The sequence below is a fragment of the Sceloporus occidentalis genome, unplaced genomic scaffold (assembly GCF_023333645.1).
Source record: "Sceloporus occidentalis isolate IW3139 unplaced genomic scaffold, rSceOcc1.0.p SCAF_52, whole genome shotgun sequence".
Classification (NCBI taxonomy): domain Eukaryota; kingdom Metazoa; phylum Chordata; class Lepidosauria; order Squamata; family Phrynosomatidae; genus Sceloporus; species Sceloporus occidentalis.
In genome coordinates, this window is record NW_028317032.1 from 3071761 (window position 1) to 3077760 (window position 6000).

Consider the following 6000-nt stretch of genomic DNA (forward strand, 5'->3'; position numbering starts at 1 on the left):
TCCCTCCCTTCTCACTATCTACCCCCTCTCTTCTCACTATCTATCCACCCTCCTCACTATGTACACCCCTCCCTCCCTCCTCACTATCTACCCTCCCGCCCTCCTCACTATATACATGTTCGGAGCGTAGTACTAAGCCTTGGCTAAGTCTAGGTGTTAGCACTTGATATCCAAGGCTTAGTACTACGCTCTAAAGCTTTTTTTTTGTTCCCCCCACAGCGTAAATATTTGCGCTCCTTATCTTGGGTTTAGCGCCCTTATTGGCACAGTTACTTCATAACAAGTTATTGTGTCTGGAAACTTGCCACGCACCAGACAACATGTTAATTAGATACCTAAGCATTAAAAGGGATATTATACGCCTCATCACTATCTTCCCCCCCTCCCTCCTCACTATCTACCCCCCTCTCCCCCCCACCTACTCACTATCTACCCCTCTCTCCCCTCACTATCTACCCCCCTCTCCCCCTCTCGTCCCTTCCCACTATCTACCCCCTCTCTCCCTTCCCACTATCTACCCCTTCCCTCCCCACTATCTACCCCCCTCCCTCCCCACTATCTACCCCCCCTCTTCCCCTCCCTGCCTCCCCACTATCTATCCCCCCTCTCCCCCCTCCCCACTGTCTACCCCCTCTCCCCCTCCCTCCCCGCTATCTACCCCCCCTCTCCCCCTCCCTACTATTTACCCCCCTCTCCCTCTCCCCACTATCTACCCCCGCTCTCCCCCTACCTCCCCACTATCTACCCCCTCCCTCTCCCCCCTATCTACCCCCTCCCTCCCTCCCCACGAGTGACGAGGCTGCCGGGGATCTGGGACATGTGGTCACCCTAGCCCGTGGCACCCCCCTGACGAGCGGCACCCGGGGCTGACCGCCCCCCCCCGCCCCCCCGCTAGGTACGCTACTGATTAAAACGTCTGACTTATAGAGCCCTTAATAACTATGCACACCCCATATATCTCTACTCTCATATCCAAACACTCCTCTAACCATGTCTCCTAAGCATGACTTGCGTCTTATCTGATTACCTCTTCTTATTTGAGCATTCAAGATTTCCCATGTGCTGTACCACTTCTATGGGTTTATCTACCACGTTCTTTCACACGTTCTTCTTCTTACTCTAATTTTCCATGCCCAATAAAAACGCAACTATTTCAAGACGCATGCAATCAGCATTCACCATGTCCACCTGCAAGATTATCAGAGTTCTCCAAATCACCCTCGCTACAATGAGCTCATACTCACCAGACAGTTTTATTATATTATTTTTATCTTTTATTTATATAGCGCCATTTATGTATGCAGCGCTTAATACAATACATAAATTCAAGGGGTATGACAAGACGAGAATTGACAGACTAAGACAAACTGATGTATTAGGTGGAGAGATTAGATAGAAGATCCAGCTCCACAAATAAGGGTTAAAAATTCAAAATTTAATTAGACCAGTTAAAACATGATAGACAAAAAAAGAGAAAAAAGAGAGATGTGCTCAAGTGATTGAGAAAAAATACGCCAACGCGTTTCAAACCTTACGGTTCTTAATCATGGCTTAAAAGTATGTTGCTGCTACTGCACCTTATATATAAATGACTCTGTCTAGAGATTGATCTATGCTCACGCCCCCTCGTTAACCCATAATTAGTCAACATAGGGAATGGGTGCAATTAATACAAACCAAACCAAGGGAGCGGGTGCAATTGATACAAATCAAATCAAATCAAAAGCAAATCAAGGGAGCGGGTGCAATTGATATAAATCATGGTAGACATGGAAATTCTACATCAAATGATAATTTCAGTACGTATAACAAATGAACAAAAATCAACGTAATAATAATAATATAATATATAAAGTTTAATAAATATATGCTAGGTCATTTCTATAATTCATGCCCACAGGAAATCTCGTGTCAAGGCATAAAATCCAAAAAGCTTCCCTTAGGCGAAGAGCACGGGACCAATCACCTCCCCTATTAGGGGGGTGAACGCGTTCTATGCCTATTACTTCTAAATTTGTTGTATTACCATTATGTATTTCACTGAAATGTTTGGATAAACCAGACATGGATCGTAGCGAAGAAAGAGCTGTACCTAAATCATGTATGTGTTCATATATACGTCTTTTAAACTTTCGGGTAGTGCACCCGACATATTGTACATTACATGAAGTACATGTTGCTAAATATATGACATGCGTTGTATCACAATTGATGAAAGTTTTTATAGAGTAGCTTTTGCGATTACTTAGTGACCTAAACAAATTAGTTTTCTTGATGTAACTACACAAGTTGCACCTGGGTTTAGAGCATTTGTAACATCCTTTAAGATGTAACCAACTACGTACATTATCACTGGTTGAAAAATCACTAGGAGACAATTGATTACGTAGTGTACAGCCTCTTTTCGCTACTACTTTAACACCATTTCTGAGAATCTGTCAGGATCAAGGTGAGGAACCCGATATGCAGGAAAACCCAGCAAAGTCCAGATCAAACCAAAGGTTTGATAGCGTAGCCGGTAACAAGCCAAAGGTTCAGGATAGGAGATAGCAGCGTAGTCGGTAACAAGCCAAAGGTTCAGGGTAGGAGAAAGCAGCGTAGTCGGTATCAAAAGCCAAAGGGTTAATAACAGGGCTCAGGAGAGAACAACAATGTAGCTCTTAACAGCACAATAACTGAGCACTGAATGATTCTCAGTGCTCATTTTTAAAGCTACCACCAGAGGTCGCCCTTCCCCCTGAACGTGCTGACGGTGGTGTGTGTTCCCCGCCCTCTCCATTCAGGAGTGAATAAGGAGAGGTGGGAGCATGCGCGCTCGCTCTTTGAGACCGGCACTGTGGCAGGAGCAGTGAGAGCAGCGGTGTGGGAGCTGGTACCCGCAGTCAGCGGGTACTCAGGTGAGTCACTGCGTTGTGGGTTTCTTCGTGGACCCTGACAGTACCCCCCCCTGAGGGGAGGCCTTCCGACTCTAGAAGGTCCTGGGCGGTTCGGATGACGACGATGGAAAGCAGAGATGAGATCGGGAGCATGGACTTCGTGAGCTGATTCCCATGAATCTTCATTGGGGTCATATCCCTTCCAGCGGATCAGGTACTGGAGGCGACCATAATGTCGTCGTGAGTCCAGAATCTCCTCCACCTCATATTCTTCAATGTCATCAATCAGGACAGGAGCGGGAGGATCAGGTCGTCTGTTAGGAAAGGGATTCTCCTTCCATGGTTTTAGGAGACATACGTGAAAAACAGGGTGAATAGACATGGTGTCTGGCAATTCGAGTTCCACCACCAAAGGGGAAATGAGGCGACGGATACGAAAAGGTCCTATGTACCTTGGCCCCAACTTCTTAGAAGGACAATTGAGATGGAGGTGTTTGGTTGATAGCCAGACCATGTCGCCCATATGATATATTGGGGCTTCAGTACGGTGTTGGTCTGCAAAACGTTTGTGTTGTTGTTGAGTCTTTTGTAGTGTCTCGCGAAGGGTTTCGAATGTTCTGGTGAGTTTACAAACGTGTTCGGAAACCGAAGGAACAGCACATGAAATGGGAGAACCCGGAAGCATAGCAGGATGGCGTCCATGATTGGCATAAAAGGGGGACATCTTAATGGAGCGATGAGTATGGTTATTGTAAGCAAACTCGGCTAAAGGTAGGTAATGGTTCCAATCATCTTGGAGATAGGAAGTGAAGCAGCGAAGGTACTGTTCCAGAGTTTGATTTGTGCGTTCCGTCTGGCCGTTACTCTGTGGGTGGAATGCCGTAGATAGGGACCGCTGAATGTGTAACTGTTCGCAGAAAGCCCTCCAAAAGTGGGAGGTGAATTGGGAGCCGCGATCTGTAACTATTCGCGTGGGTAAGCCGTGGAGGCGGAAGATTTCACGTATGAACAGTGCGGCTGTCTCGGTGGCGGAAGGGAGATGGTTAAACGGAAGGAAGTGCGCCATCTTCGTAAAGCGGTCGACCACAACCATGATCGTAGTCTGATTATTGGAAGACGGTAAGTCAGTAATAAAATCTGCTGTAATATCAGTCCAGGGTCCCGAAGGAATAGGAAGGGGTTGTAAGAGACCAGCTGTCTTTTGATGGATCTCTTTGGAGCGGGCACAGGTACCACAGGAGTTCACGAAGGATATTACATCTTTTTTCATCTCAGGCCACCAGAAGGAGCGCTGGATCAGGTCGAGAGTTTGTTTGATGCCCCCGTGACCAGCAGCCGGAGTGTCGTGAAATGACTGTAAAATTTGTAAGCGATCCTCAGGTGGAACATAAATAAAGTTTTTGTAACGATAAAAACCCTGTTCATGACGTAATCCGGGAATCTCAGGTGGGTTAGTTCTACTAGAATGTTGGCGTACTGAATCCCAAACGGAATGGGTTACAGCCAGAAAGTGGTTAGAGGATAGAACGGTATCCTGATCTGGCGGATCTGCTGCAGGAAGTTCATGCATTCTGGACAGGGAGTCTGCCTTGGTGTTGCGAGAACCCGGGCGGTAGGTAATATGTAATGGAAATCGGGTAAAAAATAAAGACCACCTGGCTAGCCGTGGTTGCAAACGTCTGGCGGATCGAAGATATTCTAGGTTTTTATGATCTGTGAAGACCGTAATAGGGTGAAGGGCCCCTTCGAGGAGATGTCGCCACTCCTCCAGTGCAAGCTTTATGGCCAACAATTCCCTTTCACCGATGCAATAGTTTCTCTCGGCTGGTGTGAGTGTCCTTGAGAAGAAAGCTACTGGGTGCAACTGGCTGTCAATGTCCTGCCGCTGGGAAAGGATGGCACCGACGGCGGTGTCAGATGCGTCAACCTCCAGTGTATAGGGTTTTTGAGAATCCGGTAATTGGAGTATGGGGGCGGAAGAAAACTTTTTTTTTAGGTGATCGAAGGCTTTCTGAGCTGCTTCGGTCCAGTTAAATCTTTGTTTCTTTGATGAGAGTGCGGTAATAGGTTGTATTATGTGGGAAAAATTACGAATAAATTTACGATAAAAATTAGCAAAACCAACAAATCGTTGGACACCCTTACGGTCTGTAGGAGCTGACCAGTTGAGAATTGCCGAAACTTTCTTTGGGTCCATCTCGATACTGGTTGGGGATAGTATATACCCGAGGAATTCAATTCTTTGCACTTCGAACACACACTTTTCTAATTTAATATATAGTCCGTGCTTTCTTAAACGAGACAATACTTGACACATATGCCTCCGATGCTCCTCTAGTGACGGAGAGTACACCAATATGTCATCTAAGTACACTATTACAAAATGATCTAGGATGTCGTGGAAAATATCATTTACGAAGTGTTGGAAGGTGGCTGGAGCATTGCATAGGCCAAACGGCATCACTAGATATTCAAAATGTCCGTAGCGACACCGAAAAGCCGTTTTCCACTCGTCATCCTTCCGTATTCGGACCAGATTGTACGCCCCACGGAGGTCCAGCTTGGTAAAGATTTTAGCAGACCGCACATGCTCTAGTAACTCCGAGATTAAGGGTAACGGGTAGCGATTCTTCACCGTGATGTTATTGAGTTCCCGGTAGTCGACACAGGGACGTAAACCCCCATCTTTCTTGTGTACAAAGAAGATGCCGGCTCCCGCAGGTGAAGTGGAAGGACGTATAAAACCTTTCGCCAGGTTATCCTTTATATATTCTTTTAATGTGATGAGTTCTGGCTCTGAGAGGGGATAGATACGGCCGAAGGGGATAGCCGCACCTGGCAAAAGGTCAATAGGACAGTCATACGGTCGGGAGGGGGGAAGTTTATCGGCACTTTTCTTCTCGAAGACATCTTTGAATTGATAATAGGGACGGGGAATTTCTTGTAAAAGCATAACTTGTGTGTGGCAGATGGATTCAGTCCTTATGCAACGGATGGTGCACTGAGTGGAAGTAAATTGGAGCACGCCAGACTCCCAGTTGATACAAGGATTATGCTTCCTAAGCCATGGGAGGCCCAGGATAATAGGAGATACCGGAGAAGGAACAACGTCGAATTGGATGGT